Source organism: Bombina bombina, chromosome 7, assembly GCF_027579735.1.
Source record: "Bombina bombina isolate aBomBom1 chromosome 7, aBomBom1.pri, whole genome shotgun sequence".
Lineage (NCBI taxonomy): Eukaryota > Metazoa > Chordata > Amphibia > Anura > Bombinatoridae > Bombina > Bombina bombina.
This window is the reverse complement of record NC_069505.1, coordinates 542,204,875-542,229,291: the sequence shown is the minus strand read 5'-3', so window position 1 is coordinate 542,229,291 and position 24,417 is coordinate 542,204,875. Positions and strand designations below refer to the sequence as shown.

Sequence of the window (24,417 nt, the reverse complement as noted above, 5' to 3'; positions counted from 1 at the left end):
CCCTCTAGTGGGCCTGGAACAAAATTAAGGGTTTACCAACTTGAAGTCTGGAGTAATGCTAAATGGTGTTGTTACAATGTTGCAATGTGGAGAGGAGGTGTCTGTTTCTTACCTTTATAGGGTCCTGCAACAATGAGATCAGCCTCTTTTGGTTTCCAGACTTCAAGGAGAAGGTTTCTGAAGTTGGCTGAAGGTTCTTGAAGTGAAGCATGGAGAGATCCAAGAGAAGATCTGTTCCTCCCTAGCGTTACAGGGAGGTTGTGGAGATGGCTGCGAGGAAAAAAGGACCTGCAAAGCAAAGACAGGAGCCTGAGTCAGAAGATGTGGTACCTCCCACTCCCCAAAAATCCCCACCAGCTAGGAGTTTTAATAAAGGAAAGGGGAAAGCTGGGGGAACCGTAGGGGGTACAGGCCCTAAGGGGAAGGCCCAGACTAGTGGGGTTAAGGAGGTAGCATCCAGCCCTGGACCGCAGCCAGGCAGGGTTATCGCTACTGTGAGGGGGCTATGGTGGGAACTGAGAGGGGGTCAAATCCGGTGGCCCCAGCGGATGCAGGGGCCAGCCTAGCAGGGCAGATTGCGGCCTTGCCACCGGCGGCCTTGGTGTCGGTCCTAGCCTTGGCCCAGTCTTTTACTGGGGGCTCTCCTGTGGGGGATCAGGGCCTTGGCGTGGCTGGCGCGGGGCCGGCGGTGATATGGGACCAGGCCCAGAGCGCAGCCACATTGCAGAGTGCGCAGCGGAGTCTGGCCCTTCGGATGGCGGTTCCCGCGAGATCTCCTCCGAGAGTTCTGAGGAGGAGGGAGATCGCGGCAGCCATTCTGAGGGAGGACATGGAGGTGAACGGTCCGGCTCGCGTGACCGGAGCCCCGAAGGTAACTTGGGGGGACTCCGGGTCATGAGCGGGTCACCAAGGGGGCAGGCAGGTAGCAGTGGGGGTCACTTACCGGGTAGGAGTATTGCTGATGGTCCGGGTGCCGGGAGGAGAACGAGTGGCACAGTTGGCTCCCACGTGGCTATGCATGTTGATAGTGCGCATGCGCACAGGGTGGTAGATCGCGGTCCTCATGCGGGCCCATCAGGTGTGTCAGGCAGATCAGTGTGTTTAGGGGTAAGGCCTTCAGAGTGGCCTAGCACGAGTGCACAGGTGGTGGTTACAGATAGAGGCAATGAAGGGCAAAGGCCCGCGATTGTTGTGAGAGAGAGTGGAGGCACATTATGGAGCGCTGGTAGAGGGGTCGCATCGGGACAAGCTTGCATGAGGGGGGGTATGAACCTGAGGTATGCAGGCGCAGATGCAGTGCCAGAGGCCGGTGGGCCTATGGGGGCATATGGTCGATTGGAGACTTGAATGAGTTATGAACCTCATAGGGGTTGGGGCCATGCGGGGATAACTCATGGATATGAGGGAACTTCTCAGTTTAGGGCTGGGGGAAATGTGAGACCGAGTGATGTGCTGAATGAAACGCAGTATGACAGGGGGCAGATCCCTAGAGGGGGTCAGACACATAGTGGGGTGGATGAGGATATGATCAGGAGAGCTGTTGAGGCAGCGCTACATGCAAGGGATACTGTGAGGCCCCAGCCTGGGTTTAGTGGTTTCGCCCGGGATGGGGCTGCACAGGAGGCAATTATTAGGAATGCTGTGGCTAATGTGCTGGGTATGTCAGTTGGGGGGAGGCCGGGGGAGGAGAGAGAGGGAGTTTCCCCTGTTGTCCCTCTCGCAGACCAGAGTACCCCCCAAGTTGTTTTGTCTCAACAGGTCCAGTCAAGCACAGCAGAGATGGCATCAAGCCCAAGCAGCGCCCTGGCAGTGGCAGGGCCCAGCGGAATACAGAATGCTGCAAGTCAAGCAACCCATTCTGGAGCTGGGACTCAAGGCGAGGGTGAGTGCAATGCACCAGACATCATGCACACTGACACGGGGTCATCCTCTAGCGAGTCAGGATCAGATAGCGGGGAGGATCTCGGATTAGTGGGCAAGGGTCAGCGCAGGATGTTTAGGTGGATAAAGAAGATGGCGTCGGCGCAAGCCAAAGACAAGGCAGGCGCTATAGATCAGGCACTTGAGCTGCAGGGGTCGCAATCTTTAGGGGGCGCTATAACGCAAGTGGGATCAGTGCCACGTAAAGTGGCGGCACAAGGGGATACATACCCCTGTTTGGTCCACTCGCTTTACGGCCATTTGAAAGCGAAGGTCGTTAAAAAGATACAGGAGGGAAAATACGTTAATGTATTTGAGCTCTCTCTAGACACGTTTAGGGCCAAAGAAAGAGCGGCGGACGGCTCGGCTATGTTGACAGATGGCCATTGCAGGGCACAACCTGTTTAAGTACCAGGATACCATAGAGGATATCCGTACGAGATTTAAGGAAGGTGCATGGCGTGAATACGACATGGCCTTCAGGAGAAAGATGGTAGGGAACCCCTTACTGCATTTTGGGACGCAGGATATGCATTTGTGGTCCAAACTGGGAGTGGAGGGCGGTTCCCCCTCCCCCGTGGCGTCACGTCAAGCTCCGCCGCGCCAAGGGCTGCGGCTGGGCAGGAAGGGGAGGGAATGCTGGAAATTCCAGGATAGGCAGTGTGATAGGGGGAGCAGTTGCTCCTTTCGTCACATCTGCAAGTTCTGTGCAGGGCCTCACCCAGGAGCTGATTGCGGGAAACAAAAGGACCAGGGACAGCCCAAACTCCTGCCTAAGTCAGGAGTTACAGTCAAGGGCACCAACCCTGCTTAGGTTGAAGGCCATGTTGATATGGCTGGCGAACTACCCCGACATAGAAGCAGCTGAGCTGCTAAGGTCGGGGTTGGAATGGGGTTTTCGGGTACCAGTCATGGGACGGGTGGTGGGTTCCCCAGTGCACAGAAATTCGAAAATGGCCTACAAATTCCCACACGTAGTCCGGGAAAAGTTGGCAAAGGAGGTGGCGCTGGGCAGGGTGTCAGGGCCATTTTCCACCTGCCCGATGGAAGATCTGGTGATCTCCCCATTGGGAGTTGTGCCCAAGAAAGAGGAAGGGAAGTTCAGGTTAATACATCACCTTTCTTTCCCAAAAGGGGAGTCGGATAACGACGCAATTGACCCAGTATTGAGTTCTGTGCACTATCAATCGTTTGATCGTGCGCTGAACGTGGTCAGAGCGTGCGGGCCGGGAGCGTTGTTGGCGAAACTAGACATTGAGTCGGCCTTCCGCCTACTGCTGCTGCATCCCTCGGCATTCAGACTCATGGGCATGAAGTTTGAAGGTGGTGTGTTCTGCCTGCGGCATCTGGTGTTACGATGCTTGCAGTGCAATATACAATTTACCGCCAAACACGTCCCGGGAGTGCAGAACATTATTGCGGATGCACTCTCTCAATTTAAATGAGAGCAGTTTAGAGCAGCGGCACCCATGGCGGCAGAGGAGGGGTTAACATGCCCTTCTTCTCTTTGTCAGCTGGTGAAGGTTGGATGAGCATACTGGCCTTGGTTAAGGCATCTTTGGCGCCAAGGACATGGTCAGCTTATAAGAGTCACTGGGACTGCTGGGAGGCATTCTGTCAACGCAGAGGTGTGCAGGTACAAAGGGCTTCTAGAGTACTGGTGTTAGATTGGTTGGCTTTATTGCGGTCGGAAGGGGTCAGTAAGGCTGGCGCGAGCGGTAGGCTATCGGTGTAAAACAATAGTCAGATTGTCTCAGTCAATGAAGTTCCAATGGTGCAACCAGTAATTCTCCGCTTTTAGCAATGTCGTGTGGGAAACCTCTTACCCAAACTTATTGGCTATTTTTCTACGTCTTTCTCAAGCTCTGATGTCTTGAGACTAATTTACATGCTTATGTAAGAATCTTAAGGTGGATTTTATAGAAACTATGTTTAACTTTAGATTTTTAAGGTGGACTATAAGAAATGCATGTGTATTTAATCCATACTAGATACTTCTTGTATTTATTTATTTTTATCAAGACATTTTATAAACATATATGTTATTCATATTTATCTTATTATTTTTGTAATACATGTATCATACATATATATGATGATATAATCTCTATATAAGTGCTCTCTATATAAGCATAGAATTGCTTAAAACATCAGTTACAGTAAACATATCTTCAAATATAAAACATATAAACATTCAAAGTCAAAATCTATTATAGTATTTATCAGTAAAAAAAAATATTAATACAAATTAATTAATTACTTTATAAAAAAATAAATTAAAAAATAATAAATATAGTAGATTTGCTTTAAAAATATATTATAAAATTATTTCTGTTATAAAAAGCAATTTATCTCAAGCTCCTAATTCAATCCATTTGGTTTTAAAGTACTGAGTTCATAGATCAATTTACCCTCTAACTTTAACAATTCATTATGTTTATTTTCACTTCTCCAATTAATTGTGTCAATTATATTAAAAGAAAAATGTATGGATATACAAGAAAGAATTGAAATAGCTAGAGAAGAAATAAAAAATATGAAAAGAGAAAATGTAATTATTAGAAGTATCAAAAATTATTTGTTCTATTTATTATCCAGTACAGTCAAAAAGCATCTAATAGAAAGAGTTATTAAAGGATATTGGTATATTTGAATACTGATGAGAAATTGAACACAATATTACCAACAAAACAACAAATAGTCTATAGAAAGGCTACAAATTTAAAATCAACATACAAAACAAACTATAGTATAGAGAGGTAAGAAATAGAATGCTCAAGTAGCACAAAAAAATTAAAAAGGATATCAAACTTAACCTTTAAATTATTATATTAAGACTAAAACAACAACAAAAATATTAAGACCTAACAAAAAATGTATTATAGCAAAGAAAATCTCCTATAATTATACATTTTAGTTTACTTTTTATAAAGTAATTAATTCATATTTTATTAATTCATTTTTTACTTATAAATAATAAAATCCATTTAGACTTATAATGTTTATATGTTTTATACTTGAAGATATGTTTATTGTAACTTTTTGAGCAATTCTATGCTTATATAGAGAGCACTTATATAAAGATTATATCATATATATATAAATATTTATGATACATATATTAAAAAATAATAGTATAAATATTAATAACATATATGTTTATAAAATGTCTTTTGATAAGATCAATAAATAAATACAAGAAGAGTATGGATTAAATACATACTCATTTCTTGTAGTCCAATTTAAGATTCCTTCAAAAGCATGTGAATAAGTCTCAAGACATCAAAGCTTGAAAAAGACTTGGAAATGTTGAAAAGCGTTGCTCTATTGGTCATGAAGGACTTCCATAGCCTTTAGCCTGTTGGTGTATCACGTGGTTTACCGGAGTCGCAGACGGAATATTTAAGAAGCCTTTGTTAGCGAGATGCTATCACTACTTACCGAAATGAGGAAACAGCCAATAAGTTTGGATAAGAGATTTCCTACACAACATCGATAAAAGCAGAGAATTACTGGTTGCACCACTGGAACCGCATTGACTGAGACAATCTGAAAGACTATTTTTTTACACCTTTTGCTAAAGTTTGTTGTCATGTTTTATTGATATGTTTGATGCTATTTTATGTGGAGTCTTATTTCTGTACACATAGAGTGTAATTTTTTTATTATTTTAATTATTAAATAAGCATTTTTAAATATACTGTTCATTTAGTGCTCATCTAGCTTATATTTTAGTGCAATCTAAGATTCTTTCCTTTTTTAAAGAAGATTTGAAACACAACATTTTATTGAGATGAAAGAAAGAGACATTTTGGTAAAAAAAATCTAAGATGAGCTAAATATGCAAAAGATAATACTTTTTATGTAAGTTAAATAATATTATTTTCAATATGGAATAAGGTACAAAACTATATATGATATTCATAAATTAGGATTCATCTATAGTATGAAAGGATTGTGGACACATACCAGCTTCCAGGAACTTGCCTCAAATGTTTCAATGGTCTATGCAGAGAGCAGAGGTTTTAATAAGATTCTGGTTAAGCCCAAGAGTACTTCCCTACACATACTGAACACCCAAAGGTTTTACTAGTAGTCTGTATGTCTGAGAACATGTTTCTAGAGACTCTCAACTCACTGAGGATTTTATACATGTGCTAAGACTGAGCACAAGAGGTACTGAACACAATAATACAAACAAACTCTAATTATGAACAATTTGAGTACAATTATCATAAAGATACTTTAGATTAATTTTTTTAGTTTGACATAAATTAGCCTAGAATTCAAGTGGAGAGCTATTGATAGAACAGGGTGCGCTATCAATGTCTCTGTACCGCGGTTTGATTAGCATTCAAATTGATATTACAAGTACCTGGACAAAAAGAATTACCACAAAATGTTTACTGTGACTGACATCCCTCTAGCATTCCCTACACTTTCAATGAATATCGTGAACGTGCCAAACATCAGACTTATTGCAACTTGAGTTCAACATAAAATAGAGCTAAAAAAGTAAGAGTGACTTGAGACTTGAAGTTATTATTATTAGAATAACCTAGCACTCTCTAGCAAGCACACAGCAATATTAAAAAGCAAAATCTGGAGATTAAGTTGCATTATGAGCCAAACAGTTTAACCCAGGACAACGTTTATTTTCTAATTTTGGTGGTGGTACAGGGCTTAAACAGTTTGGTGCCAAGAGCAAACTACTAAAGTTACTCAACTAGGTAGTCTCCAAATTAACCTTGTAGACCACGCATGGTTCCTTCTCATTAGATCTTCTGTTTGATTCTGTGTATTCTACTAGGGATTGCACTGAGATTTGAAATGTAGATTTCAGAATATCATTCTTCCCATTTGACAATATAACGTTCACCATTTTTTAAATTTCCTGATATTCCATTAACTATTGTTTTGTCTTCTTAATCCCTGCATCACAGTTTTCTCTTTCTTTTCTTTTCTTTTCTTTTTTATCATTGAGTTCTCTAATTAATAACCTAATAACCTGTATTTTATTCTTCTTTCCTTTTCTGACTATAAAAGATGAAGAACTGACTGCACACAAGGCCACAAAAAGATGGGATGATAGTATATATTTTGTGAATGCTGCCTTCTACTGTATTTATTGATAGCCGCACTAAGGGCCAGATTACAAGGGGAGCACTAAATATTGCTTTTGTGAAAGCTATATTTGCTCTCCACTGAATAATACCAGCACACGCTAATTTGCGCTGGTATTACAAGTTGAATGCAATGCGAACACGAGCTTGCGTTTGCTTTGACATAAATTAGCCTAGAATTCAAGTGGAGAGCTATTGATAGAACAGGGTGCGCTATCAATGTCGCTGTTCTGCGGTTTGATTAGCATTCAAATTGATATTACAAGTACCTGGACAAAAAGAATTACCACAAAATCTTTACTGTGACTGGCATCCCTCTAGCATTCCGTACACTTTCAATGAATATCGTGAACATGCCAAACATCAGACTTATTGCAACTTGAGTTCAACATAAAATAGCGCTAAAAAAGTAAGAGTGACTTGAGACTTGAAGTTATTATTATTAGAATAACCTAGCACTCTCTAGCAAGCACACAGCAATATTAAAAAGCAAAATCTGGAGATTAAGTTGCATTATGAGCCAAACAGTTTAACCCAGGACAACGTTTATTTTCTAATTTTGGTGGTGGTACAGGGCTTAAACAGTTTGGTGCCAAGAGCAAACGATTCTCCCATTTTTGCTTTTTAAATTAGCCAAAAAATTGAGTTTTGAATTTTTAATCGACTCTGGTCATTGGAATTCATAATCGATTTCGGGTTGAATATTTGGATAGAAATTACATTTGAAACAAAATTTCTTCAATTCCATGACATGTTTGTAGTTAATTATACTTGGAAACTAAGTTAAGGAAAGGACTAGAGTGAGAGACATGGCACGAGTTTGCAGCAGAGTTACTGTACTAAGAAGGTCTCTGATTACATTACATAAACCTTAAACATACGCCTCCAAAAGAGGAGAACAAATATTTGTTTTGAGTTCCTTGGACACAAAGACCAGCAGTTCCCTGAGAATTTGGTGTTGACGGATGATGGCTACCACAAAGCAGGAAGGAGCAGGAGTGGCAGCAGCAGACAGCAGATTTACTGAACTAGGAATACCTCTGGTACACAAACCTCAAAAATACACCTATACGGCAGGAGGACAAACATGCCTAGAGTCCATTGGACACAGTGGATAACAGTTCACCACAATCTTTAACTTAAACTGATGATGACCACCATACAGCAGGAAGGACAGGGGCAAGAGTAGCAGCAGGCAGCAAATATACTGAACTAGGTAGACCTCTCAGTACATAAATCTAAAAAAATACACCTCTAAGTTAGGAGGAATACATACCTGGAGTCCCTTTGACACAATGACCAGCAGTTCCATCATGGTTTGGCAATGATGGATAATGACCACCACAGAGAAGGAAGGGCAGGAGCAGGAGTGGCATCAGCAGCAGAGTTACTGAGCTAGGTAGGTAAGCCTAACAGTACATAAACCTAAAAAATACACCACCAGGGGAGAAGGAAAGGAAACACATGCTTAGAGCCCCTTGGACATAGTAGCCAGCAATTCACTGAGGATTTGAAATTACTGGACTAGGTAGGCCTTGCAGTACATATATTTCAAAAATACAGCTCCAGGGTAGGAGGAGGGCAAACACATGCCTAGAGCCCCTTGGACACAGTTTCAAGCAGTTCCCTGAGGATTTGGCATTGATGGATGATGAACAGCCACTACAGAGCAGGATGGGCAGGACCTGGAGTAGAAAACATTTCAAAATTAATCAATGTAAAAGCTAAGGACTCGGTAACCTAGCTTTGGAATGTTAAATTTGAGAAATGTAATTTGCTCCATGAGACATGTGTGAGTGCTGAGGGTTCAGTATATTGTCAGTTAATGAAAACACTACTACTAGTGGAACTGGCAACTGGCATGGGCAGTGGGTGAGGCTGTTGTAGAAACTGGCTGCTCTATAACAGGGGATGATGGTTGCAGTGGGGGCGCAACCTGGGTGACACCCTAAAGGGGGAGTTAAACCATCAGGTGGTAGGCAGCACTTGAGCAGGAAGAAATAGTTACTTAGGCCCGGGAAATTAAGCTTGCTGTGCGCAGCATGTGACCAGCTGCCAGTAACCCACGGGCTGGCTCCCCCATGGCCCCACCATGACCCCACCATCCCATCAAATCATGCGCTCCCCTCTAGACCGGTTGTCACGGATACCAGGCTGCAAGGGTAAAACCCCTACCCCCTATAACCTCACCCCTGTTGTTATCTAGTCTAGGTCAGTCATGTTCATCAACTACATTATAGACACATCAAAGCTCCACCAGGAGGAACGTGACTGAAGATGAACAGGCCAGGGGGAGGAGCAATGCAGCAGCATGACAAGTCTGTTTGACCAGACAGCACTAGAGTACTGCGCAAGACTGAGTGAGGAAAACAGCAGGATGCCAGGCATTGGCAGCAAATTAAGACACCAGGAGCCATGGAGGAGATAAAAACAGGACATAGGAGATCATCTGGACTTTGGTAACCCGGTATTTCCAGTAAGTTTAATAAAACTCACTACTCATATATGCAGCATATATTACTATACATGCGTGCTGTCAGGGTTCACTCTGACTTCAATAGTTATTTGCTGCTTTTTATCTTGGCTGCCATTTTGACTCACCTGTCTTTTTCCTTACCTGTTACAGAGGGTGTATGGCTGCTCACTACTCCCAGGCTCCGTCTTATGGCCAAACTGGAGAACATCATCAGAGAGAGACAGGTTGCAGTCCCAAAATGATGATGTCATCACTCTCCATTGAACTGCCTCAGTCTTGTTTGACATTGCTCGTCTGACTATCTGCTTTTGCTTTGACTCCTGGCTTGTCATTTGGCTTTTGGACTCATTATAATTTTTTCTTATTTTATAATAAATGTGTGATTAATTCAGCATTTCATGTCTCTGTCTGGTTCCTGGTAACCTGACACATGCCATGTATGTCTTACTAGGGACAAATACTGTAAGGCCCGATTACAAGAATGCCAAGAATATACAAAAGGCTATCATCAAAATGTATTATGGTTACACTTCAGTAGGAAATAAGGACAGGCACACACCCTTCTGGCTGTTATCTGCCTTCAAAATCTATGTTTTATATAAGTTTACAGTGAACTTAAGATAAAGTAGGAATTGGAGAAATGTATTTTCCACTATAGAATTCTTTGAATTATTAAAAAGATATTGACAGTCACAACTGCATCACACTGATTACACAGCAATGTTTGTTAAATACCATTAATGTCTCTTAGGTTATACCAGTTACTACAGGGAGTGCAGAATTATTAGGCAAGTTGTATTTTTGAGGATTAATTTTATTATTGAACAACAACCATGTTCTCAATGAACCCAAAAAACTCATTAATATCAAAAGTGAATATTTTTGGAAGTAGTTTTTAGTTTGTTTTTAGTTTTAGCTATTTTAGGGGGATATCTGTGTGTGCAGGTGACTATTACTGTGCATAATTATTAGGCAACTTAACAAAAAACAAATATATACCCATTTCAATTATTTATTTTTACCAGTGAAACCAATAATAACATCTCAACATTCACAAATATACATTTCTGACATTCAAAAACAAAACAAAAACAAATCAGTGACCAATATAGCCACCTTTCTTTGCAAGTACACTCAAAAGCCTGCCATCCATGGATTCTGAAACAAAAAGTAGCAGACGCACCACAAAGTCCTTATGCAGAGGTTCTCTTTATTGTCACAAACTGGGAGCCAGAAAAGCAGAACAACGTTTCGGGCTACAAACCCTTATTCATGTTCATAACTTGTACATCACACATAATCACCTTAAATACCTACAACCAGGTAAAACCACACCTTTTTAATTTAACCCTTTGTAAGGCACAAAGAAAGCCTGTCATACTGACCTCTAGTGGTTCATACCTGAAAATACATATTTTACACCACATTTATTTAAAAACATTTTTTTAAAAAAATACAAAGTTAAAAAAGCATATTAACAGATGTCATAGCAAGATGTTATACAAAGAATTCAAAAGATCAGAGAAACAAGGATTATCACATAATTCTTAGTATTATTACACCTCTTAAAGGAACACACTCAAATCCAATTCTCTATTCATTCCATTGGGAGCCAATGTGTTTAACTTATTGATCCAGAAAGCCTCACGTTTTTGTAACAATAATTCCCTATTACCACCACGCCTAGGGCTTTGTACAAAGTCTATAATTTGAAAGCGCAGTTGTGCAATTGTGTGGTTACAGCTCAAAAAATGATAGGCTACTGGTGCATTTAAATTATTGGTCCTTATGTTAGATTTGTGCTGTATAATTCTATCTCTGACCCGCTGGGTCGTTTCACCTATATAAATTAACCCACACGGACACTTAATTAAGTATATTACAAAGTTTGCATTACAATTAAAGTAGCCCCTAATCCTGAATTTCTGACCCGTTTGGGGATGTATAAAAAGATCACCTTTTATCATATTGTTACAATTTGTAACAATATGATAAAAGGTGATCTTTTTATACATCCCCAAACGGGTCAGAAATTCAGGATTAGGGGCTACTTTAATTGTAATGCAAACTTTGTAATATACTTAATTAAGTGTCCGTGTGGGTTAATTTATATAGGTGAAACGACCCAGCGGGTCAGTGATAGAATTATACAGCACAAATCTAACATAAGGACCAATAATTTAAATGCACCAGTAGCCTATCATTTTTTGAGCTGTAACCACACAATTGCACAACTGCGCTTTCAAATTATAGACTTTGTACAAAGCCCTAGGCGTGGTGGTAATAGGGAATTATTGTTACAAAAACGTGAGGCTTTCTGGATCAATAAGTTAAACACATTGGCTCCCAATGGAATGAATAGAGAATTGGATTTGAGTGTGTTCCTTTAAGAGGTGTAATAATACTAAGAATTATGTGATAATCCTTGTTTCTCTGATCTTTTGAATTCTTTGTATAACATCTTGCTATGACATCTGTTAATATGCTTTTTTAACTTTGTATTTTTTAAAAAAAATGTTTTTAAATAAATGTGGTGTAAAATATGTATTTTCAGGTATGAACCACTAGAGGTCAGTATGACAGGCTTTCTTTGTGCCTTACAAAGGGTTAAATTAAAAAGGTGTGGTTTTACCTGGTTGTAGGTATTTAAGGTGATTATGTGTGATGTACAAGTTATGAACATGAATAAGGGTTTGTAGCCCGAAACGTTGTTCTGCTTTTCTGGCTCCCAGTTTGTGACAATAAAGAGAACCTCTGCATAAGGACTTTGTGGTGCGTCTGCTACTTTTTGTTTCATATTACTTTGAGGATTTTTGCAGTAATCCTACTGCAGTATGCACCCTATCAAGGATTGAAGTGCTGGATTTCTGAATTGCTTCTATCCATGGATTCTGTCAGTGTTTTGATCTGTTCACCATCAACATTGCGTGCAGCAGAAACCACAGCCTCCCAGACACTGTTCAGAGAGGTGTACTGTTTTCCCTCCTTGTAAATCTCACATTTGATGATGGACCACAGGTTCTCAATGGGGTTCAGATCAGGTGAACAAGGAGGCCATGTCATTAGATTTTCTTCTTTTATACCCTTTCTTGCCAGCCACGCTGTGGAGTACTTGGACGCGTGTGATGGAGCATTGTCCTGCATGAAAATCATGTTTTTCTTGAAGGATGCAGAGTTCTTCCTGTACCACTGCTTGAAGAAGGTGTCTTCCAGAAACTGGCAGTAGGACTGGGAGTTGAGCTTGACTCCATCCTCAACCCGAAAAGGCCCCACAAGCTCATCTTTGATGATACCAGCCCAAACCAGTACTCCACCTCCACCTTGCTGGCGTCTGAGTCGGACTGGAGCTCTCTGCCCTTTACCAATCCAGCCACGGGCCCATCCATCTGGCCCATCAAGACTCACTCTCATTTCATCAGTCCATAAAACCTTAGAAAAATCAGTCTTGAGATATTTCTTGGCCCAGTCTTGACGTTTCAGCTTGTGTGTCTTGTTCAGTGGTGGTCGTCTTTCAGCCTTTCTTACCTTGGCCATGTCTCTGAGTATTGCACACCTTGTGCTTTTGGGCACTCCAGTGATGTTGCAGCTCTGAAATATGGCCAAACTGGTGGCAAGTGGCATCTTGGCAGCTGCACGCTTGACTTTTCTCAGTTCATGGGCAGTTATTTTGCGCCTTGGTTTTTCCACACGCTTCTTGCGACCCTGTTGACTATTTTGAATGAAACGCTTGATTGTTCAATGATCACGCTTCAGAAGCTTTGCAATTTTAAGAGTGCTGCATCCCTCTGCAAGATATCTCACTATTTTTGACTTTTCTGAGCCTGTCAAGTCCTTCTTTTGACCCATTTTGCCAAAGGAAAGGAAGTTGCCTAATAATTATGCACACGTGATATAGGGTGTTGATGTCATTAGACCACACCCCTTCTCATTACAGAGACGCACATCACCTAATATGCTTAATTGGTTGTAGGCTTTCTAGCCTATACAGCTTGGAGTAAGACAACATGCATAAAGAGGATGATGTGGTCAAAATACTCATTTGCCTAATAATTCTGCACTCCCTGTAATTTATCAGTGTCAAGCTGTGGCAAATTTGTGTAACTATGCTATTGTTTGTCTTTGCTAGGGGCCATAGCAGAGGAAGCAGAGAAAACTACTAAAGGTACTCAACTAGGTAGTCTCCAAATTAACCTTTTAGACCACGCATGGTTCCTTCTCATTAGATCTTCTGTTTGATTCTGTGTATTCTACTAGGGATTGCACTGAGATTTGAAATGTAGATTTCAGAATAACATTCTTCCCATTTGACAATATAACGGTTCACCATTTTTTAAATTTCCTGATATTCCATTAACTATTGTTTTGTCTTCTTAATCCCTGCATCACAGTTTTCTCTTTCTTTTCTTTTCTTTTCTTTTTTATCATTGAGTCCTCTAATTAATAACCTAATAACCTGTATTTTATTCTTCTTTCCTTTTCTGACTATAAAAGATGAAGAACTGCAAACAAGGCCACAAAAAGATGGGATGATAGTATATATTTTGTGAATGCTGCCTTCTACTGTATTTATTGATAGCCGCACTAAGGGCCAGATTACAAGGGGAGCACTAAATATTGCTTTTGTGAAAGCTATATTTGCTCTCCACTGAATAATACCAGCACACGCTAATTTGCGCTGGTATTACAAGTTGAATGCAATGCGAACACGAGCTTGCGTTTGCTTTGCTGGGAGTGCACTTCCATAGACTCCAATGGGAGCCTCGTTCTGATGCCATCAGAGATGACACCGAAACGCAGCAAAGGGGGTAAGTAGTGCCATGATGGCAGCAATATTAAATATATATGTACAGGTGGCCCTCGTTTTACAACGGTTCAATTTACACCGTTTCAGAATAACAACCTTTTTTCCAGTCATGTGACTGCTATCGAAAAGCATTGAGAAGCAGTGCATTTATTAAATAGCCAGTAGATGGATCTGTCCGCTTGTGTTGCAGCAAAGCCAAGCAAGCTGAATGTAATCAGTTTAACCAGACCTGAGCTATCGAGCAGATTTCAAAGGAACAAGATATTCCTGTCTATAAATCATTCCAGATTGGAATGCATAGAAAGAACTCTTTGCAGAAAAATGCAAGTGAAGTATGTGTTGTGTGTTTATTTTATTAGGTTTATAATGCTGTTTAGCAAATGTTTTTGTTCATTTAACTTAGTTCAATTATATATTCTGTGTTGTGTGATTATTTTATCAGGTTTATAATGCTGTTTAGCATTTAAAGTCTTCATTTCAAAGCTTTCAAAGCCTGGAATCTAACTCCCTCACTTCCCATTGACTTACATTATAAACTGGGTTTTAATTTACAACGGTTTCGATTTACAACCATTCCTCCTGGAACCTAACCCCGGCGTAAACTGAGGGCTACCTGTATATGACAATATGAGCACAAGCATATACATATACAGTATATTTACTGGGAACACACAGTTCCCATAGACCGCAATGTAAAAGCACTTTTTAGCTTCATTTTTTTTTCTAACACCCCACTCACACCCACCAAATTTACCTCCAAAATACTGCCTAGTGAATTTATTTTATAAAAAAATTAAAGATGCAGGTATCTAAACTAGAGAACAGGTGAAATAATCAGCTGGTTAGTAAACCTTTTACCTGCTCTCACCCAAGTTAATCCTTATAGGGAGGCCTGGTTTTATGTTTATAAATGTAGTGCTATCACTATTGGATTTGTTTAGGCTCCAAGTTTTAGTGAATTCTTATGAAAACCATGCCCTAACCAAACCCTGACAGAGAAATGTAGAATTAGTGATTTAAAGGACATTAAACCCAATTTTTTTTTTCAAGGTTCAGATGAAGCATATAATTTTATACTGAAACTGCTGGAATTTGTTTTGAAACATAATATATTTACATTTGATGGTAAATGCTATCAGCAACTAAGAGGTACCGCAATGGGTGCCACATGTGCTCCCAACTACGCCTGTCTGCACCTAGGTTTTTGGGAACAGACTGAGGTGTTTGGTTACCTTGATAAGTGGGTGGAGGCACATGTGATACTCTGGACCCGATTTGTGGACGACAACCTAATCATATGGGATGGCACTGAAAATTAAGTAAAATAATTTGTAACCCTTTTAAACAAAAAACAACACAATATATTTTTAACCTATGAAATTAACAGCATAGAGACATCCTTTCTAGTCCATAAGAAAAGGAAACACAATGGCAATCTGCTAAGAGAAGTCTATAGGAAAACCACAGCGACAAATAGTCTGCTGCATGCTGACAGTCATCATCCAAAGGCGCTCCGAGATGGTATTCCTGTGGGAAAGTCCCTTCATCTTAAGAGGAAGTGCTCCACAGAATCAGCATTTGAGCAGCAAGCAGAAGAAATGTCCCAATGGTTCAAAGAGAGAGGCTATTCTAATATGGCAGCTAAAAAAAGCCTGGGTTAGAGCTAGAAAAACCTCTAGACAGGAACTGTTATATGGTAGTAAAAAGGATGAAGCAGCTAGCCGGACTAGGCTAATAACTAAATAAAACAGCCATGGGGAAAAAATAAAAAAAAATTACAAAATATTGGTATATTCTTTTGATAGATGACTCTCTACAACGGATAGTATCTGAATATCTATTACTAACATCCAGGAGAGCACCGAGCTTAAAAGATAAACTAGTCCACAGTAAATTTAAAAAACCTAGGGCTGACAAAAATAGGCTTGAAGCAAGACAGACTAGAGTGGGCAGCCATCCATGTGGAAGCTGCACTTATTGTAGCCACATGAGAAAGATGAAAGCACAGGGCAAGGAAACATTTATAAAATAAAACAATAGATTACGTGTAAAACCATTGGAGTCATTTACCTTTTGAACTGCTCTTGCCCTTGTTTTTATGTTGGGAAAATGAAAAGGGAGTTAAATGAAAGAATAAAAGAAAATAGAAGTGACATCAAAAATAAAGAGATGAATAGTTCAATTGCAAGACACTTTTTAACACTGCATAATTCTGACCATGAACAGCTACAGGTAACAGGCATAGAACATATACCAGAGAAACAGAGGGGGGGGGGGCTGGATAGGCTTCTACTCCAACATGAGAACAGATGGATGTATAAATTAAAAGCCTTGTCTCCAAATGGCCTAAATGAAAAACTTAAATGTGGTATTCAAAGTGATGATGTAAAAAAAGATTGTAATATATGTAAATAAGTATGACCATGATCATTTATAGATACAAGCACTGTATAAATTAAATTAGAAAGCTGAACTACTGCAGCTTTAGTTTTAATGAAAGTAGCAAGTGTATAGTTTACACAATAAGTAACCTAGCAACAGTGGAACACATAAATAAGCACTGGCAAAAAGGAGGAGTATCTGATGAAGTCCTAAGACAGCATTTGTGGGAGGGGCGAAACGCGTCATCCTGGTGTGGATTATTGACTGCAAGTAAGCTACAAGGATAAGCGAAGGCTTGGAAGTTCATGTAGGAATGGCTCATCAGGCAGGGACTTGCATTACCTATATGCACACAAGGAATGGAGGTACCCCTTTATTTACAGCAGTAGGAGTTGAATGTACAAACTGGAAGCGGCAAGGAGAGCAAATGTACAGCTAGAGGGATTTCCAGAAAGCCACAGTATAAGGTTGTTTGCCCTGTGTTACTGGATTTGAATACACCAGATACCACAAGTTTGTTTAGATATATCTAAGGACTCTGGAGCATGTTGTACACTAAGTGCCCAGTGGTCCTATGTTGCCACAATAACGTCTATATTTTGCTTTGGAGTGTGCATAAGCACTAAGAGCTTCAGTAATAAGAACTGGATGTTTTTCATGTCTGCACCTGAAATCATTTTTGATACAGCTATAGCGATTTAGCATTACATGTATCTACCTTGATACTTTGGGGTATATTTACCAAAAAGCAGATGCTGCTTATTCCACATGAGTCTTCAAATGAGACCTCTGCTCCCTAGCTCGTCCACCACCTTTTAGGTGGAGGACTGCAATCACCGTGATCAGATATGATCAGAATAATTGACAATCCCGCTAGTGGCCAATTGGCCGTGAATGTGCAGGGGGTGCATTGCACAAGCATTTCTGCTTAAATACTGTCCTCATTTAGCAATGTCGTGTGGATATGATTCACTCCAGCGAATCATGTCCACCCGACATTTAATAAATCGGCCCCTTTGTATATATTTGCTTACATTGTCCTTGGCCTTCTCAGGCCTATTCTGAAGCCTTGAGAGCCCACCTTAATTCACCTCAGTGCACAAAGCAATTTACATTTAAAAAGATTTTAGAAAAGCAAGGGAAATTATATTCTGTTTGTTTAATAGAATATAGTTGATTATTATTGCAGGAATATTCTATCATGCCACACGGAGTGCATAAATCAAAGAGGCTGAGTGGATACCAGCATAGGAAAGCAAAAGCGGCAAGAATTAAATCAATCAAAACACTTGCTTGATCCATTCTTCAATATGTCAAAAGACCGGATGATGGCCAGGGTTCATAAAAAGACACTGCTAGTCTCCAATTGATAAAGCTGATTCTTCTGATGCTATTGCTAGCATGCATTCTGCAGAAGAGCAAGAAGTGGAAATTGTAGAATCTGAAGTTGAAGAGTGAGGAGCGGAAATTACAGAATCTGAAGCAGAAGAGAGTGCTGCAAGTGACTCTAGCCATAGTAGTGATACTGTAAAAGAGATGAGTGTCATTAAGGAGAAAATTTTTATGTGATGTTTCTTTCTGGGAGATACCAGTTGCAGACCATTTTCATGTTGAAATATTCAAAAAGGGAAGTGAATCTTTTCAGAACAAAGATAGTCCTTTCAGTATTGCGAAAAGGCAAGAGACAAAAGCTGAAGGGAGAAGTGCTCCAACTTTCAAACGAGTGGTTTTACAAGGTGATACCAAATGACAAGAAAATTCTGCAGTATTGGATAGTTCACTCACCTATCAGTAAGAAGTTATCCTGTTTTTGCTGCTGGTTGTTTGCCATTAGTGCTACAGATACCATATCCAAATGTGTGACTGAGTTTCAGAAGTGATGGAAACTGAGCGCAAAAGTACATAACCACGAGACATCTGAAGAGCTCCTACGTTGCTTTGAAAAGTGGAAAACTTTGGCAGCAGGACTGAGCCTTCACAAAACCATTGATGCTGAAACTACTGCCTTGATGGAAATTGAGAAGAAAAAGTGGAGGGACATCTTGCACAGATTGCTTGACATCAAAATGTTTCTTGCCAAACAGAATCTGGCATTCCATGGCCACAAGGAATATGAATTTTCATTCAATAAAGGGAACTTTCTTGAGATGGTTGAGATGCTTTCAAAATATGCTTCAGTACTGAAAGAGCACCTAATTAGATTAAAGCAGAGCACATGTAAACTTAATGTAACGGTCTCATATCTTGTGCCAAAAACTCAGTATGAGTTTATGTGTCATGGAGATAAAGAGAGAAGCTTGTCATGGAGATCAAGGGGCCTAGTTATCAAGCCGTCAACCTCAAATACGCTGGAATTCCGCAGCGTATTTGTGGCGCGGCTGATTCGCCTTAGTTATCAAAGGCTCGAGACCGGCAAAAGTAGAATTTTGTGACGTAAACTTCGATCCGCTGGACTCAGTCCGACACAGATCGATTCTTACGTCACTCCAGATGTTCCGCACACAAGTGCGGCACAATCTCACTACTTTTGCTAGTTATCAAAAAACTTGCAGGTACGCTCGGCACTTTTACGCCCAGCGTACCTGGTTTTCAAAGCGCCAGCCTGGAGGCGGCGGATCCCATAGGAATCAATGGGAGTCTGACCATAGCGAAAGTACAAGTTCGCTGCTGACAGACATCCCATTGATTCCTATGGGAGATGTCTACACCTAACACCCTAACATGTACCCCGAGTCTAAACACCGCTAATCTGACCCCCCCTACACCGCCGCAACTAAATAAAGTTATTACCCCCTAAACCGCCGCTCCCGGAGCCCACCGCAAGCTACTCTATACATATTAACCCCTAAACCGCCGCTCCCGGAGCCCACCCCAACTATAATAAATGTATTAACCCCTAAACCGCCGCTCCCTGAACCCGCCGCAACCTATATTAAATGTATTAACCCCTATCCTGCCCCCCTACACCGTCACCACCTATAATAAATTTATTAACCCCTAATCTGCTGCCCTACACCGTCGCCACCTATAATAAATTTATTAACCCCTATCCTGCCCCCCACTACGCCGCCGCCACTGTAATAAAATTATTAACCCCTAAACCTAAGTCTAACCCTAACGCCCCCCTAACTTAAATATTAATTAAATAAATCTAAATAAATTAACTCTTATTAACTAAATTAATCCTATTTAAAACTAAATACTTACCTTTAAAATAAACCCTAATATAGCTACAATATAAATAATAATTATATTCTAGCTATCTTAGGATTTATATTTATTTTACAGGTAACTTTGTATTTATTTTAGCTAGTTAGAATAGTTATTAAATAGTTATTAACTATTTAATAACTACCTAGCTAAAAGAAATACAAAATTACCTGTAAAATAAATCCTAACCTAAGTTACAATTAAACCTAATACTACACTATCATTAAATTAACTAAATAAACTACATACAAATAACTACAATTAAATACAATTACATAAACTAACTAAAGTACAACAAATAAAAAAAGCTAAGTTACAAAAAATAAAAAAATAAGTTACAAACATGTTAAAAATATTACAACAATTTTAAGCTACTTACACCTAATCTAAGCCCCCTAATAAAATAACAAACCCCCCCAAAATAAAAAAAATCCCTACCCTATTCTAAATTAAATACATTTCAAAGCTCTTTTACCTTACCAGCCCTTAAAAGGGCCATTTGTGGGGGCATGCCCCAAAAAGTTCAGCTCTTTTGCCTGTAAAAGAAAAATACAACCCCCCCCAACATTAAAACCCACCACCCACATACCCCTAATCTAACCCAAACCCCCCTTACAAAAACCTAACACTAATCCCCTGAAGATCATCCTACCTTGAGTCGTCTTCACTCAGCCGAGCCACCGATGGAACTGAAGAGGACATCCGGAGCGGAAGAAGTTAATCCTCCAAGTGGCGCTGAAGAAATCTTCCATCCGATGAAGTCATCATCCAGGCGGCGCTGAAGAAGTCTTTGATCCGGCCGATGTCATCTTCAAAGAGGCGCTGAAGAGGTCTTCTATCCGGGCGAAGTCATCTTCCAAGCCGGGTCTTGAATCTTCCTTCCGCCGACGCGGAACCACCTTCTTCACCGACGGACTACGACGAATGACGGCTCCTTTAAGGGACGTCATCCAAGATGGCGTCCCCTCAATTCCGATTGGCTGATAGGATTCTATCAGCCAATCGGAATTAAGGTAGGAAAATCTGATTGGCTGATGGAATCAGCCAATCAGATTCAAGTTCAATCCGATTGGCTGATGGAATCAGCCAATCAGATTGAGCTTGCATTCTATTGGCTGTTCCGATCAGCCAATAGAATGCGAGCTCAATCTGATTGGCTGATTCCATCAGCCAATCGGATTGAACTTGAATCTGATTGGCTGATTCCATCAGCCAATCAGATTTTCCTACCTTAATTCCGATTGGCTGATAGAATCCTATCAGCCAATCGGAATTGAGGGGACGCCATCTTGGATGACGTCCCTTAAATTTTATTACAGTGGTGGCGGCGTAGTGGGGGGCAGGATAGGGGTTAATAAATTTATTATAGGTGGCGACGGTGTAGGGCAGCAGATTAGGGGTTAATAAATTTATTATAGGTGGTGACGGTGTAGGGGGGCAGGATAGGGGTTAATACATTTAATATAGGTTGCGGCGGGTTCAGGGAGCGGCGGTTTAGGGGTTAATACATTTATTATAGTTGCGGTGGGCTCCGGGAGCGGCGGGGTCTAGGAGCGGCGGTTTAGGGGTTAGTAACTTTATTTAGTTGCGGGGGGCTCCGGGGGCGCCGGTATAGGGGGTAGAACAGTGCAGTTTAGTGTGAGTGCTTAGTGACAGGCTAGCAATAAAGCTGGGAAAAAGCCGAAGGGCAGCGAGATCGGATGAGTGATAACTGTCACAGTCCGCTGCTCATCGCCCCGCGGCTTTTTGACAGCTTTATTTGATAACTTAGGCGAACGTATTCAAGGTCCGCGGCGGCGAAGGTAGGCGAGCTTAGGCGGACGTATTGGGCCGGCGAAGCCAGATAAGTAGACGGCTTGATAACTACCCCCCAAAGTCTGCAAAGCACTTTGTGATCATATTTGACAGCACACCTGACATATCACATACTAACCAGATGTCAGAAGTGATCAGATATGAACAAATTAGCAATAGGGAAGTTGAAGTAAAATAAGTATTTCTAGGATTTTTCCTTTTAAAGGGACAGTCTACACCAGAATTTTTATTGTTTTAAAAGATAGATAATCCCTTTATTACCCATTCCCCAGTTTTGCATAACCAACACAGTTATATTTATATACTTGTAGCCTCTGTGATTATCTTGTATCTAAGCCTCTGCAAACTGCCCCTTTATTTCAGTTCTTTTGACAGACTTGCAGTTTAGCCAATCAGTGCCGGCTCCCAGATAACTTCACATGCACGAGCACAGTGTTATCTATATGAAAAACATGAACTAACACCCTCTAGTGGTGAAAAACTGTTAAAATACATTCTGAAAAGAGGTGGCCTTCAAGGTCTAAGAAATTAGCATATGAAACTCCTAGGTTAAACTTTCAACTAAGAATACCAAGAGAGCAAAGCAAAATTGGTGATAAAAGTAAATTGGAAAATTGTTTAAAATCACATGCCCTATCTGAATCATGAAAGTTTATTTTGGCCTAGACTGTCCCTTTAAAGTGGAAAAAAGCTGTTGACCTCAGTTCTGACATTCTTAAAAAAAAATGGAAAGTGATGGACTGGACATAATGATGTTCAGCACTAAGGGTTATGATAATGCCGCCACTATGGCTGGAAAACATGGAGGTTACAATCAATTCTTAAGGGAATGAATAAGAAAGCTATTTTTAATGTATGTGTGGACCATTCACTTAACTTGTGCAGTCAGCACTCTTTTGCTGAAAATGCATCATGTGTGATAGTTTTTGGAACTCTTCAGTCAATTTTTTCTTTCTTTGCTGCTTCCACCCATCAGGGTCAATGTATTATTGTGCGAATGGACATGTTACGATGCAGCGTATCATGTCCGCCGCACATCGATAAATGCCGACAGCATACGCTTTTGGCATTTATCATTGCACCAGCAGTTCTTGTGAACTGCTGTGCAATACCGCCCCCTGCAGATTCGTGGCTAATCGGCCGCTAGCAGGGGGTGTCATTCAACCTGATTGTATTCGATCGGGCTGATTGCTGTACACCACCTCAGAGGTGGTGGACGAGTTAAGGAGCAGCGGTCTTAGTACCACTGCTTCTTAACTTCCGTTTCAGGTGGAACTGAAGCGGAGTGGGTCGCAAGCAGCATCCGCTGCTTCATAAATCAACCCCATCGATGGGATGTGTTAATAGACTATACTGGAGTCTCAGTGAAAAGGCTATCAACAACACGCTGGAGTGCTCATCATGCTGCAAGTTTGTGGAGGCGATTGAAGCTCTTTGTAATCCAGATGAATATTTGGACACAAGTGGAGCAGCACTTTTGCCTGCTCTCTGTAATTTCACTTTTCTGTGCTACCTGTACTTCTGGTGTATTGTACTTCAGGAAGTTAATGATACACAACAGTACCTGCTGTCTAAGGGCTTAACTCTCAACAAGATGGTGACAAAGCTAGATATGCTAAGACTTTTCTGTATGAGGAGCGCAGTCACCTAGGGGAACATGCAATTGAAGAGACTCTTTTAAAATCTGAAGAATATGGAATTGCAGTAGAGAGAAGAGCTAGATTTAAGAAAAGGATGGCAGGGGAGCAGGCAAATGATACTAGAGTCACAAGTCTGCAAGAAGAATATAAGAGGGTGATGCTTGAGTGAATTGATTGCTTTCTTTCTGAACTTCAAAACAGATCAAGAGTCATCATGGAAGTAGCAGGCATGTTTGAGGCTGTTCAAGCGAAGAGTCTCATATCTGCCACTAAAGAAGAGTTAAAGGTGTTCATTCCAAAACTGACCACTATCTATGATGAGGTATCCAACAGTGAGCTGTTTATAGAAATACCAAGGACGAGAAAGCACCTAAAAGCAGCACGGATTGACAAAGTCAAAGATTGGGCAACATTGGAAGTTTTGACATTCATAGCTAAATGGGACTTCATAGAATCTCTTCCAACCCTTTTACTGAGCCTAAAATTATTTCTGACGATTTGTGTGTCTGTGGCTTCAGGTGAGAGGAGTTTTTTTCAAAGCTAAAACTTATAAAGAATTATCTGCGATCTACCATGGGACAGTCAAGGCTTTCTGATTGTGCAATATTATCCATCAAAAGTGAGTTAGTGAAAGGTATTGATTTTGATGAAGTGATTCACAATTTCACGGCTTTGAAGGTCAGGAAAGCAAATTTCTGATTTGTCGAGATGTTCACTAAATACTTGTGTATTTGTTCCTGTTTATTTTTATGGTATTATTTAATTTTTCATTATTTAATGTTTTCATTATTCCAATAAACTTTAATGTCAAAATAAACTTATTTTTGAAAACAAAAAAAAAACTTTAATGCTATTGTTTTCATATTATATACTTTAAAGGGTATATTTATTATAGTGAGGACGGACATGGTACGATGTAGCTTATCATGTCCGCCGCACATCGATAAATGCCGACTGCATATGCTGTTGGCATTTATCATTGCACCAGCAGTTCTTGTGAACTGCTGGTGCAATACCGCCATCTGCAGATTAGCAGGGTTGTCAATC

General features: G+C 40.6%; 1 pseudogene; it reads left to right on the top strand.

Moving 5' to 3' along the window:
• Positions 1-1,779: 1,779 nt before the first annotated feature.
• LOC128636519 (zinc finger MYM-type protein 1-like) lies at positions 1,780-23,539 on the top strand (annotated as a pseudogene).
• Positions 23,540-24,417: the final 878 nt, after the last annotated feature.